Source organism: Rhinoraja longicauda, unplaced genomic scaffold (assembly GCF_053455715.1).
Source record: "Rhinoraja longicauda isolate Sanriku21f unplaced genomic scaffold, sRhiLon1.1 Scf000083, whole genome shotgun sequence".
Lineage (NCBI taxonomy): Eukaryota > Metazoa > Chordata > Chondrichthyes > Rajiformes > Arhynchobatidae > Rhinoraja > Rhinoraja longicauda.
In genome coordinates this window covers 110,184-125,000 of record NW_027601301.1, presented here as the reverse complement: position 1 = coordinate 125,000, position 14,817 = coordinate 110,184, and positions in this window count along the sequence as shown.

The following is a 14,817-nucleotide window of genomic DNA, read 5'->3' as shown; positions in this document are numbered from 1 at the left end:
GAGCCACAAAATTTAAAACCGATCCCAAATTTAAAACCGAGCCGCGAAATTTAAAACCGAGATCCCAAATTTAAAACCGAGCCGCGAAATTTAAAACCGAGATCCCAAATTTAAAACCGAGCCGCGAAATTTAAAAGAGATCCCAAATTTAAAACCGAGATCCCAAATTTAAAACCGAGCCACAAAATTTAAAACCGATCCCAAATTTAAAACCGAGCCGCGAAATTTAAAACCGAGATCCCAAATTTAAAACCGAGCCGCGAAATTTAAAAGAGATCCCAAATTTAAAACCGAGATCCCACATTTAAAACCGAGCCACAAAATTTAAAACCGATCCCAAATTTAAAACCGAGCCGCGAAATTTAAAACCGAGATCCCAAATTTAAAACCGAGCCGCGAAATTTAAAACCGAGATCCCAAATTTAAAACCGAGCCGCGAAATTTAAAAGAGATCCCAAATTTAAAACCGAGATCCCAAATTTAAAACCGAGCCACAAAATTTAAAACCGATCCCAAATTTAAAACCGAGCCGCGAAATTTAAAACCGAGATCCCAAATTTAAAACCGAGCCGCGAAATTTAAAAGAGATCCCAAATTTAAAACCGAGATCCCACATTTAAAACCGAGCCACAAAATTTAAAACCGATCCCAAATTTAAAACCGAGCCGCGAAATTTAAAACCGAGATCCCAAATTTAAAACCGAGCCGCGAAATTTAAAACCGAGATCCCAAATTTAAAACCGAGCCGCGAAATTTAAAAGAGATCCCAAATTTAAAACCGAGATCCCAAATTTAAAACCGAGCCACAAAATTTAAAACCGATCCCAAATTTAAAACCGAGCCGCGAAATTTAAAACCGAGATCCCAAATTTAAAACCGAGCCGCGAAATTTAAAAGAGATCCCAAATTTAAAACCGAGATCCCACATTTAAAACCGAGCCACAAAATTTAAAACCGATCCCAAATTTAAAACCGAGCCGCGAAATTTAAAACCGAGATCCCAAATTTAAAACCGAGCCGCGAAATTTAAAACCGAGATCCCAAATTTAAAACCGAGCCGCGAAATTTAAAAGAGATCCCAAATTTAAAACCGAGATCCCAAATTTAAAACCGAGCCACAAAATTTAAAACCGATCCCAAATTTAAAACCGAGCCGCGAAATTTAAAACCGAGATCCCAAATTTAAAACCGAGCCGCGAAATTTAAAAGAGATCCCAAATTTAAAACCGAGATCCCACATTTAAAACCGAGCCACAAAATTTAAAACCGATCCCAAATTTAAAACCGAGCCGCGAAATTTAAAACCGAGATCCCAAATTTAAAACCGAGCCGCGAAATTTAAAACCGAGATCCCAAATTTAAAACCGAGCCGCGAAATTTAAAAGAGATCCCAAATTTAAAACCGAGATCCCAAATTTAAAACCGAGCCACAAAATTTAAAACCGATCCCAAATTTAAAACCGAGCCGCGAAATTTAAAACCGAGATCCCAAATTTAAAACCGAGCCGCGAAATTTAAAAGAGATCCCAAATTTAAAACCGAGATCCCACATTTAAAACCGAGCCACAAAATTTAAAACCGATCCCAAATTTAAAACCGAGCCGCGAAATTTAAAACCGAGATCCCAAATTTAAAACCGAGCCGCGAAATTTAAAACCGAGATCCCAAATTTAAAACCGAGCCGCGAAATTTAAAAGAGATCCCAAATTTAAAACCGAGATCCCAAATTTAAAACCGAGCCACAAAATTTAAAACCGATCCCAAATTTAAAACCGAGCCGCGAAATTTAAAACCGAGATCCCAAATTTAAAACCGAGCCGCGAAATTTAAAAGAGATCCCAAATTTAAAACCGAGATCCCACATTTAAAACCGAGCCACAAAATTTAAAACCGATCCCAAATTTAAAACCGAGCCGCGAAATTTAAAACCGAGATCCCAAATTTAAAACCGAGCCGCGAAATTTAAAACCGAGATCCCAAATTTAAAACCGAGCCGCGAAATTTAAAAGAGATCCCAAATTTAAAACCGAGATCCCAAATTTAAAACCGAGCCACAAAATTTAAAACCGATCCCAAATTTAAAACCGAGCCGCGAAATTTAAAACCGAGATCCCAAATTTAAAACCGAGCCGCGAAATTTAAAAGAGATCCCAAATTTAAAACCGAGATCCCACATTTAAAACCGAGCCACAAAATTTAAAACCGATCCCAAATTTAAAACCGAGCCGCGAAATTTAAAACCGAGATCCCAAATTTAAAACCGAGCCGCGAAATTTAAAACCGAGATCCCAAATTTAAAACCGAGCCGCGAAATTTAAAAGAGATCCCAAATTTAAAACCGAGATCCCAAATTTAAAACCGAGCCACAAAATTTAAAACCGATCCCAAATTTAAAACCGAGCCGCGAAATTTAAAACCGAGATCCCAAATTTAAAACCGAGCCGCGAAATTTAAAAGAGATCCCAAATTTAAAACCGAGATCCCACATTTAAAACCGAGCCACAAAATTTAAAACCGATCCCAAATTTAAAACCGAGCCGCGAAATTTAAAACCGAGATCCCAAATTTAAAACCGAGCCGCGAAATTTAAAACCGAGATCCCAAATTTAAAACCGAGCCGCGAAATTTAAAAGAGATCCCAAATTTAAAACCGAGATCCCAAATTTAAAACCGAGCCACAAAATTTAAAACCGATCCCAAATTTAAAACCGAGCCGCGAAATTTAAAACCGAGATCCCAAATTTAAAACCGAGCCACAAAATTTAAAACCGATCCCAAATTTAAAACCGAGCCGCGAAATTTAAAACCGAGATCCCAAATTTAAAACCGAGCCGCGAAATTTAAAAGAGATCCCAAATTTAAAACCGAGATCCCACATTTAAAACCGAGCCACAAAATTTAAAACCGATCCCAAATTTAAAACCGAGCCGCGAAATTTAAAACCGAGATCCCAAATTTAAAACCGAGCCGCGAAATTTAAAACCGAGATCCCAAATTTAAAACCGAGCCGCGAAATTTAAAAGAGATCCCAAATTTAAAACCGAGATCCCAAATTTAAAACCGAGCCACAAAATTTAAAACCGATCCCAAATTTAAAACCGAGCCGCGAAATTTAAAACCGAGATCCCAAATTTAAAACCGAGCCACAAAATTTAAAACCGATCCCAAATTTAAAACCGAGCCGCGAAATTTAAAACCGAGATCCCAAATTTAAAACCGAGCCGCGAAATTTAAAAGAGATCCCAAATTTAAAACCGAGATCCCAAATTTAAAACCGAGCCACAAAATTTAAAACCGATCCCAAATTTAAAACCGAGCCGCAAAATTTAAAACCGAGATCCCAAATTTAAAACCGAGCCGCGAAATTTAAAAGAGATCCCAAATTTAAAACCGAGATCCCAAATTTAAAACCGAGCCACAAAATTTAAAACCGATCCCAAATTTAAAACCGAGCCGCGAAATTTAAAACCGAGATCCCAAATTTAAAACCGAGCCGCGAAATTTAAAACCGAGATCCCAAATTTAAAACCGAGCCGCGAAATTTAAAAGAGATCCCAAATTTAAAACCGAGATCCCAAATTTAAAACCGAGCCACAAAATTTAAAACCGATCCCAAATTTAAAACCGAGCCGCGAAATTTAAAACCGAGATCCCAAATTTAAAACCGAGCCGCGAAATTTAAAACCGAGATCCCAAATTTAAAACCGAGCCACAAAATTTAAAACCGATCCCAAATTTAAAACCGAGCCGCGAAATTTAAAACCGAGATCCCAAATTTAAAACCGAGCCGCGAAATTTAAAACCGAGATCCCAAATTTAAAACCGAGCCGCGAAATTTAAAAGAGATCCGAAATTTAAAACCGAGATCCCAATTTTAAAACCGAGCCACAAAATTTAAAACCGATCCCAAATTTAAAACCGAGCCGCGAAATTTAAAAGAGATCCGAAATTTAAAACCGAGATCCCAAATTTAAAACCGAGCCACAAAATTTAAAACCGATCCCAAATTTAAAACCGAGCCGCGAAATTTAAAACCGAGATCCCAAATTTAAAACCGAGCCACAAAATTTAAAACCGATCCCAAATTTAAAACCGAGCCGCGAAATTTAAAACCGAGATCCCAAATTTAAAACCGAGCCACAAAATTTAAAACCGATCCCAAATTTAAAACCGAGCCGCGAAATTTAAAACCGAGATCCCAAATTTAAAACCGAGCCACAAAATTTAAAACCGATCCCAAATTTAAAACCGAGCCGCGAAATTTAAAACCGAGATCCCAAATTTAAAACCGAGCCGCGAAATTTAAAAGAGATCCCAAATTTAAAACCGAGATCCCACATTTAAAACCGAGCCACAAAATTTAAAACCGATCACAAATTTAAAACCGAGCCGCGAAATTTAAAACCGAGATCCCAAATTTAAAACCGAGCCGCGAAATTTAAAACCGAGATCCCAAATTTAAAACCGAGCCGCGAAATTTAAAAGAGATCCCAAATTTAAAACCGACATCCCAAATTTAAAACCGAGCCACAAAATTTAAAACCGATCCCAAATTTAAAACCGAGCCGCGAAATTTAAAACCGAGATCCCAAATTTAAAACCGAGCCGCGAAATTTAAAAGAGATCCCAAATTTAAAACCGAGATCCCACATTTAAAACCGAGCCACAAAATTTAAAACCGATCCCAAATTTAAAACCGAGCCGCGAAATTTAAAACCGAGATCCCAAATTTAAAACCGAGCCGCGAAATTTAAAACCGAGATCCCAAATTTAAAACCGAGCCGCGAAATTTAAAAGAGATCCCAAATTTAAAACCGAGATCCCAAATTTAAAACCGAGCCACAAAATTTAAAACCGATCCCAAATTTAAAACCGAGCCGCGAAATTTAAAACCGAGATCCCAAATTTAAAACCGAGCCACAAAATTTAAAACCGATCCCAAATTTAAAACCGAGCCGCGAAATTTAAAACCGAGATCCCAAATTTAAAACCGAGCCGCGAAATTTAAAAGAGATCCCAAATTTAAAACCGAGATCCCACATTTAAAACCGAGCCACAAAATTTAAAACCGATCCCAAATTTAAAACCGAGCCGCGAAATTTAAAACCGAGATCCCAAATTTAAAACCGAGCCGCGAAATTTAAAACCGAGATCCCAAATTTAAAACCGAGCCGCGAAATTTAAAAGAGATCCCAAATTTAAAACCGAGATCCCAAATTTAAAACCGAGCCACAAAATTTAAAACCGATCCCAAATTTAAAACCGAGCCGCGAAATTTAAAACCGAGATCCCAAATTTAAAACCGAGCCGCGAAATTTAAAAGAGATCCCAAATTTAAAACCGAGATCCCAAATTTAAAACCGAGCCACAAAATTTAAAACCGATCCCAAATTTAAAACCGAGCCGCAAAATTTAAAACCGAGATCCCACATTTAAAACCGAGCCGCGAAATTTAAAAGAGATCCCAAATTTAAAACCGAGATCCCACATTTAAAACCGAGCCACAAAATTTAAAACCGATCCCAAATTTAAAACCGAGCCGCGAAATTTAAAACCGATCCCAAATTTAAAACCGAGCCGCGAAATTTAAAACCGAGATCCCAAATTTAAAACCGAGCCGCGAAATTTAAAAGAGATCCCAAATTTAAAACCGAGATCCCACATTTAAAACCGAGCCACAAAATTTAAAACCGATCCCAAATTTAAAACCGAGCCGCGAAATTTAAAACCGAGATCCCAAATTTAAAACCGAGCCGCGAAATTTAAAACCGAGATCCCAAATTTAAAACCGAGCCGCGAAATTTAAAAGAGATCCCAAATTTAAAACCGAGATCCCAAATTTAAAACCGAGCCACAAAATTTAAAACCGATCCCAAATTTAAAACCGAGCCGCGAAATTTAAAACCGAGATCCCAAATTTAAAACCGAGCCGCGAAATTTAAAAGAGATCCCAAATTTAAAACCGAGATCCCAAATTTAAAACCGAGCCACAAAATTTAAAACCGATCCCAAATTTAAAACCGAGCCGCAAAATTTAAAACCGAGATCCCACATTTAAAACCGAGCCGCGAAATTTAAAAGAGATCCCAAATTTAAAACCGAGATCCCACATTTAAAACCGAGCCACAAAATTTAAAACCGATCCCAAATTTAAAACCGAGCCGCGAAATTTAAAACCGAGATCCCAAATTTAAAACCGAGCCGCGAAATTTAAAACCGAGATCCCAAATTTAAAACCGAGCCGCGAAATTTAAAAGAGATCCCAAATTTAAAACCGAGATCCCAAATTTAAAACCGAGCCACAAAATTTAAAACCGATCCCAAATTTAAAACCGAGCCGCGAAATTTAAAACCGAGATCCCAAATTTAAAACCGAGCCGCGAAATTTAAAACCGAGATCCCAAATTTAAAACCGAGCCGCGAAATTTAAAAGAGATCCGAAATTTAAAACCGAGATCCCAATTTTAAAACCGAGCCACAAAATTTAAAACCGATCCCAAATTTAAAACCGAGCCGCGAAATTTAAAAGAGATCCGAAATTTAAAACCGAGATCCCAAATTTAAAACCGAGCCACAAAATTTAAAACCGATCCCAAATTTAAAACCGAGCCGCGAAATTTAAAACCGAGATCCCAAATTTAAAACCGAGCCACAAAATTTAAAACCGATCCCAAATTTAAAACCGAGATCCCAATTTTAAAACCGAGCCACAAAATTTAAAACCGATCCCAAATTTAAAACCGAGCCGCGAAATTTAAAAGAGATCCGAAATTTAAAACCGAGATCCCAAATTTAAAACCGAGCCACAAAATTTAAAACCGATCCCAAATTTAAAACCGAGCCGCGAAATTTAAAACCGAGATCCCAAATTTAAAACCGAGCCGCGAAATTTAAAAGAGATCCCAAATTTAAAACCGAGATCCCAAATTTAAAACCGAGCCACAAAATTTAAAACCGATCCCAAATTTAAAACCGAGCCGCGAAATTTAAAACCGAGATCCCAAATTTAAAACCGAGCCGCGAAATTTAAAACCGAGATCCCAAATTTAAAACCGAGCCGCGAAATTTAAAAGAGATCCGAAATTTAAAACCGAGATCCCAATTTTAAAACCGAGCCACAAAATTTAAAACCGATCCCAAATTTAAAACCGAGCCGCGAAATTTAAAAGAGATCCGAAATTTAAAACCGAGATCCCAAATTTAAAACCGAGCCACAAAATTTAAAACCGATCCCAAATTTAAAACCGAGCCGCGAAATTTAAAACCGAGATCCCAAATTTAAAACCGAGCCACAAAATTTAAAACCGATCCCAAATTTAAAACCGAGCCGCGAAATTTAAAACCGAGATCCCAAATTTAAAACCGAGCCACAAAATTTAAAACCGATCCCAAATTTAAAACCGAGCCGCGAAATTTAAAACCGAGATCCCAAATTTAAAACCGAGCCACAAAATTTAAAACCGATCCCAAATTTAAAACCGAGCCGCGAAATTTAAAACCGAGATCCCAAATTTAAAACCGAGCCGCGAAATTTAAAAGAGATCCCAAATTTAAAACCGAGATCCCACATTTAAAACCGAGATCCCACATTTAAAACCGAGCCACAAAATTTAAAACCGATCACAAATTTAAAACCGAGCCGCGAAATTTAAAACCGAGATCCCAAATTTAAAACCGAGCCGCGAAATTTAAAACCGAGATCCCAAATTTAAAACCGAGCCGCGAAATTTAAAAGAGATCCCAAATTTAAAACCGAGATCCCAAATTTAAAACCGAGCCACAAAATTTAAAACCGATCCCAAATTTAAAACCGAGCCGCGAAATTTAAAACCGAGATCCCAAATTTAAAACCGAGCCGCGAAATTTAAAAGAGATCCCAAATTTAAAACCGAGATCCCACATTTAAAACCGAGCCACAAAATTTAAAACCGATCCCAAATTTAAAACCGAGCCGCGAAATTTAAAACCGAGATCCCAAATTTAAAACCGAGCCGCGAAATTTAAAACCGAGATCCCAAATTTAAAACCGAGCCGCGAAATTTAAAAGAGATCCCAAATTTAAAACCGAGATCCCAAATTTAAAACCGAGCCACAAAATTTAAAACCGATCCCAAATTTAAAACCGAGCCGCGAAATTTAAAACCGAGATCCCAAATTTAAAACCGAGCCACAAAATTTAAAACCGATCCCAAATTTAAAACCGAGCCGCGAAATTTAAAACCGAGATCCCAAATTTAAAACCGAGCCGCGAAATTTAAAAGAGATCCCAAATTTAAAACCGAGATCCCACATTTAAAACCGAGCCACAAAATTTAAAACCGATCCCAAATTTAAAACCGAGCCGCGAAATTTAAAACCGAGATCCCAAATTTAAAACCGAGCCGCGAAATTTAAAACCGAGATCCCAAATTTAAAACCGAGCCGCGAAATTTAAAAGAGATCCCAAATTTAAAACCGAGATCCCAAATTTAAAACCGAGCCACAAAATTTAAAACCGATCCCAAATTTAAAACCGAGCCGCGAAATTTAAAACCGAGATCCCAAATTTAAAACCGAGCCGCGAAATTTAAAAGAGATCCCAAATTTAAAACCGAGATCCCAAATTTAAAACCGAGCCACAAAATTTAAAACCGATCCCAAATTTAAAACCGAGCCGCAAAATTTAAAACCGAGATCCCACATTTAAAACCGAGCCGCGAAATTTAAAAGAGATCCCAAATTTAAAACCGAGATCCCACATTTAAAACCGAGCCACAAAATTTAAAACCGATCCCAAATTTAAAACCGAGCCGCGAAATTTAAAACCGATCCCAAATTTAAAACCGAGCCGCGAAATTTAAAACCGAGATCCCAAATTTAAAACCGAGCCGCGAAATTTAAAAGAGATCCCAAATTTAAAACCGAGATCCCACATTTAAAACCGAGCCACAAAATTTAAAACCGATCCCAAATTTAAAACCGAGCCGCGAAATTTAAAACCGAGATCCCAAATTTAAAACCGAGCCGCGAAATTTAAAACCGAGATCCCAAATTTAAAACCGAGCCGCGAAATTTAAAAGAGATCCCAAATTTAAAACCGAGATCCCAAATTTAAAACCGAGCCACAAAATTTAAAACCGATCCCAAATTTAAAACCGAGCCGCGAAATTTAAAACCGAGATCCCAAATTTAAAACCGAGCCGCGAAATTTAAAAGAGATCCCAAATTTAAAACCGAGATCCCAAATTTAAAACCGAGCCACAAAATTTAAAACCGATCCCAAATTTAAAACCGAGCCGCAAAATTTAAAACCGAGATCCCACATTTAAAACCGAGCCGCGAAATTTAAAAGAGATCCCAAATTTAAAACCGAGATCCCACATTTAAAACCGAGCCACAAAATTTAAAACCGATCCCAAATTTAAAACCGAGCCGCGAAATTTAAAACCGAGATCCCAAATTTAAAACCGAGCCGCGAAATTTAAAACCGAGATCCCAAATTTAAAACCGAGCCGCGAAATTTAAAAGAGATCCCAAATTTAAAACCGAGATCCCAAATTTAAAACCGAGCCACAAAATTTAAAACCGATCCCAAATTTAAAACCGAGCCGCGAAATTTAAAACCGAGATCCCAAATTTAAAACCGAGCCGCGAAATTTAAAACCGAGATCCCAAATTTAAAACCGAGCCGCGAAATTTAAAAGAGATCCGAAATTTAAAACCGAGATCCCAATTTTAAAACCGAGCCACAAAATTTAAAACCGATCCCAAATTTAAAACCGAGCCGCGAAATTTAAAAGAGATCCGAAATTTAAAACCGAGATCCCAAATTTAAAACCGAGCCACAAAATTTAAAACCGATCCCAAATTTAAAACCGAGCCGCGAAATTTAAAACCGAGATCCCAAATTTAAAACCGAGCCACAAAATTTAAAACCGATCCCAAATTTAAAACCGAGATCCCAATTTTAAAACCGAGCCACAAAATTTAAAACCGATCCCAAATTTAAAACCGAGCCGCGAAATTTAAAAGAGATCCGAAATTTAAAACCGAGATCCCAAATTTAAAACCGAGCCACAAAATTTAAAACCGATCCCAAATTTAAAACCGAGCCGCGAAATTTAAAACCGAGATCCCAAATTTAAAACCGAGCCGCGAAATTTAAAACCGAGATCCCAAATTTAAAACCGAGCCGCGAAATTTAAAAGAGATCCCAAATTTAAAACCGAGATCCCAAATTTAAAACCGAGCCACAAAATTTAAAACCGATCCCAAATTTAAAACCGAGCCGCGAAATTTAAAACCGAGATCCCAAATTTAAAACCGAGCCGCGAAATTTAAAACCGAGATCCCAAATTTAAAACCGAGCCGCGAAATTTAAAAGAGATCCGAAATTTAAAACCGAGATCCCAATTTTAAAACCGAGCCACAAAATTTAAAACCGATCCCAAATTTAAAACCGAGCCGCGAAATTTAAAAGAGATCCGAAATTTAAAACCGAGATCCCAAATTTAAAACCGAGCCACAAAATTTAAAACCGATCCCAAATTTAAAACCGAGCCGCGAAATTTAAAACCGAGATCCCAAATTTAAAACCGAGCCACAAAATTTAAAACCGATCCCAAATTTAAAACCGAGCCGCGAAATTTAAAACCGAGATCCCAAATTTAAAACCGAGCCGCGAAATTTAAAAGAGATCCCAAATTTAAAACCGAGATCCCAAATTTAAAACCGAGCCACAAAATTTAAAACCGATCCCAAATTTAAAACCGAGCCGCAAAATTTAAAACCGAGATCCCAAATTTAAAACCGAGCCGCGAAATTTAAAAGAGATCCCAAATTTAAAACCGAGATCCCACATTTAAAACCGAGCCACAAAATTTAAAACCGATCCCAAATTTAAAACCGAGCCGCGAAATTTAAAACCGAGATCCCAAATTTAAAACCGAGCCGCGAAATTTAAAACCGAGATCCCAAATTTAAAACCGAGCCGCGAAATTTAAAAGAGATCCCAAATTTAAAACCGAGATCCCAAATTTAAAACCGAGCCACAAAATTTAAAACCGATCCCAAATTTAAAACCGAGCCGCGAAATTTCAAACCGAGATCCCAAATTTAAAACCGAGCCGCGAAATTTAAAACCGAGATCCCAAATTTAAAACCGAGCCGCGAAATTTAAAAGAGATCCGAAATTTAAAACCGAGATCCCAATTTTAAAACCGAGCCACAAAATTTAAAACCGATCCCAAATTTAAAACCGAGCCGCGAAATTTAAAAGAGATCCGAAATTTAAAACCGAGATCCCAAATTTAAAACCGAGCCACAAAATTTAAAACCGATCCCAAATTTAAAACCGAGCCGCGAAATTTAAAAGAGATCCGAAATTTAAAACCGAGATCCCAAATTTAAAACCGAGCCACAAAATTTAAAACCGATCCCAAATTTAAAACCGAGCCGCGAAATTTAAAACCGAGATCCCAAATTTAAAACCGAGCCACAAAATTTAAAACCGATCCCAAATTTAAAACCGAGCCGCGAAATTTAAAACCGAGATCCCAAATTTAAAACCGAGCCGCGAAATTTAAAAGAGATCCCAAATTTAAAACCGAGATCCCAAATTTAAAACCGAGCCACAAAATTTAAAACCGATCCCAAATTTAAAACCGAGCCGCAAAATTTAAAACCGAGATCCCAAATTTAAAACCGAGCCGCGAAATTTAAAAGAGATCCCAAATTTAAAACCGAGATCCCAAATTTAAAACCGAGCCACAAAATTTAAAACCGATCCCAAATTTAAAACCGAGCCGCGAAATTTAAAACCGAGATCCCAAATTTAAAACCGAGCCGCGAAATTTAAAACCGAGATCCCAAATTTAAAACCGAGCCGCGAAATTTAAAAGAGATCCCAAATTTAAAACCGAGATCCCAAATTTAAAACCGAGCCACAAAATTTAAAACCGATCCCAAATTTAAAACCGAGCCGCGAAATTTAAAACCGAGATCCCAAATTTAAAACCGAGCCGCGAAATTTAAAACCGAGATCCCAAATTTAAAACCGAGCCGCGAAATTTAAAAGAGATCCGAAATTTAAAACCGAGATCCCAAATTTAAAACCGAGCCACAAAATTTAAAACCGATCCCAAATTTAAAACCGAGCCGCGAAATTTAAAAGAGATCCGAAATTTAAAACCGAGATCCCAAATTTAAAACCGAGCCACAAAATTTAAAACCGATCCCAAATTTAAAACCGAGCCGCGAAATTTAAAACCGAGATCCCAAATTTAAAACCGAGCCACAAAATTTAAAACCGATCCCAAATTTAAAACCGAGCCGCGAAATTTAAAACCGAGATCCCAAATTTAAAACCGAGCCGCGAAATTTAAAAGAGATCCCAAATTTAAAACCGAGATCCCAAATTTAAAACCGAGCCACAAAATTTAAAACCGATCCCAAATTTAAAACCGAGCCGCGAAATTTAAAACCGAGATCCCAAATTTAAAACCGAGCCGCGAAATTTAAAACCGAGATCCCAAATTTAAAACCGAGCCGCGAAATTTAAAAGAGATCCGAAATTTAAAACCGAGATCCCAATTTTAAAACCGAGCCACAAAATTTAAAACCGATCCCAAATTTAAAACCGAGCCGCGAAATTTAAAAGAGATCCGAAATTTAAAACCGAGATCCCAAATTTAAAACCGAGCCACAAAATTTAAAACCGATCCCAAATTTAAAACCGAGCCGCGAAATTTAAAACCGAGATCCCAAATTTAAAACCGAGCCACAAAATTTAAAACCGATCCCAAATTTAAAACCGAGCCGCGAAATTTAAAACCGAGATCCCAAATTTAAAACCGAGCCGCGAAATTTAAAAGAGATCCCAAATTTAAAACCGAGATCCCAAATTTAAAACCGAGCCACAAAATTTAAAACCGATCCCAAATTTAAAACCGAGCCGCGAAATTTAAAACCGAGATCCCAAATTTAAAACCGAGCCGCGAAATTTAAAAGAGATCCCAAATTTAAAACCGAGATCCCACATTTAAAACCGAGCCACAAAATTTAAAACCGATCCCAAATTTAAAACCGAGCCGCGAAATTTAAAACCGAGATCCCAAATTTAAAACCGAGCCGCGAAATTTAAAACCGAGATCCCAAATTTAAAACCGAGCCGCGAAATTTAAAAGAGATCCCAAATTTAAAACCGAGATCCCAAATTTAAAACCGAGCCACAAAATTTAAAACCGATCCCAAATTTAAAACCGAGCCGCGAAATTTAAAACCGAGATCCCAAATTTAAAACCGAGCCGCGAAATTTAAAACCGAGATCCCAAATTTAAAACCGAGCCGCGAAATTTAAAAGAGATCCGAAATTTAAAACCGAGATCCCAATTTTAAAACCGAGCCACAAAATTTAAAACCGATCCCAAATTTAAAACCGAGCCGCGAAATTTAAAAGAGATCCGAAATTTAAAACCGAGATCCCAAATTTAAAACCGAGCCACAAAATTTAAAACCGATCCCAAATTTAAAACCGAGCCGCGAAATTTAAAAGAGATCCGAAATTTAAAACCGAGATCCCAAATTTAAAACCGAGCCACAAAATTTAAAACCGATCCCAAATTTAAAACCGAGCCGCGAAATTTAAAACCGAGATCCCAAATTTAAAACCGAGCCACAAAATTTAAAACCGATCCCAAATTTAAAACCGAGCCGCGAAATTTCAAACCGAGATCCCAAATTTAAAACCGAGCCGCGAAATTTAAAACCGAGATCCCAAATTTAAAACCGAGCCGCGAAATTTAAAACCGAGATCCCAAATTTAAAACCGAGCCGCGAAATTTAAAAGAGATCCGAAATTTAAAACCGAGATCCCAAATTTAAAACCGAGCCACAAAATTTAAAACCGATCCCAAATTTAAAACCGAGCCGCGAAATTTAAAAGAGATCCGAAATTTAAAACCGAGATCCCAAATTTAAAACCGAGCCACAAAATTTAAAACCGATCCCAAATTTAAAACCGAGCCGCGAAATTTAAAACCGAGATCCCAAATTTAAAACCGAGCCACAAAATTTAAAACCGATCCCAAATTTAAAACCGAGCCGCGAAATTTAAAACCGAGATCCCAAATTTAAAACCGAGCCGCGAAATTTAAAAGAGATCCCAAATTTAAAACCGAGATCCCAAATTTAAAACCGAGCCACAAAATTTAAAACCGATCCCAAATTTAAAACCGAGCCGCGAAATTTAAAACCGAGATCCCAAATTTAAAACCGAGCCGCGAAATTTAAAACCGAGATCCCAAATTTAAAACCGAGCCGCGAAATTTAAAAGAGATCCGAAATTTAAAACCGAGATCCCAATTTTAAAACCGAGCCACAAAATTTAAAACCGATCCCAAATTTAAAACCGAGCCGCGAAATTTAAAAGAGATCCGAAATTTAAAACCGAGATCCCAAATTTAAAACCGAGCCACAAAATTTAAAACCGATCCCAAATTTAAAACCGAGCCGCGAAATTTAAAACCGAGATCCCAAATTTAAAACCGAGCCACAAAATTTAAAACCGATCCCAAATTTAAAACCGAGCCGCGAAATTTAAAACCGAGATCCCAAATTTAAAACCGAGCCGCGAAATTTAAAAGAGATCCCAAATTTAAAACCGAGATCCCAAATTTAAAACCGAGCCACAAAATTTAAAACCGATCCCAAATTTAAAACCGAGCCGCAAAATTTAAAACCGAGATCCCAAATTTAAAACCGAGCCGCGAAATTTAAAAGAGATCCCAAATTTAAAACCGAGATCCCACATTTAAAACCGAGCCACAAAATTTAAAACCG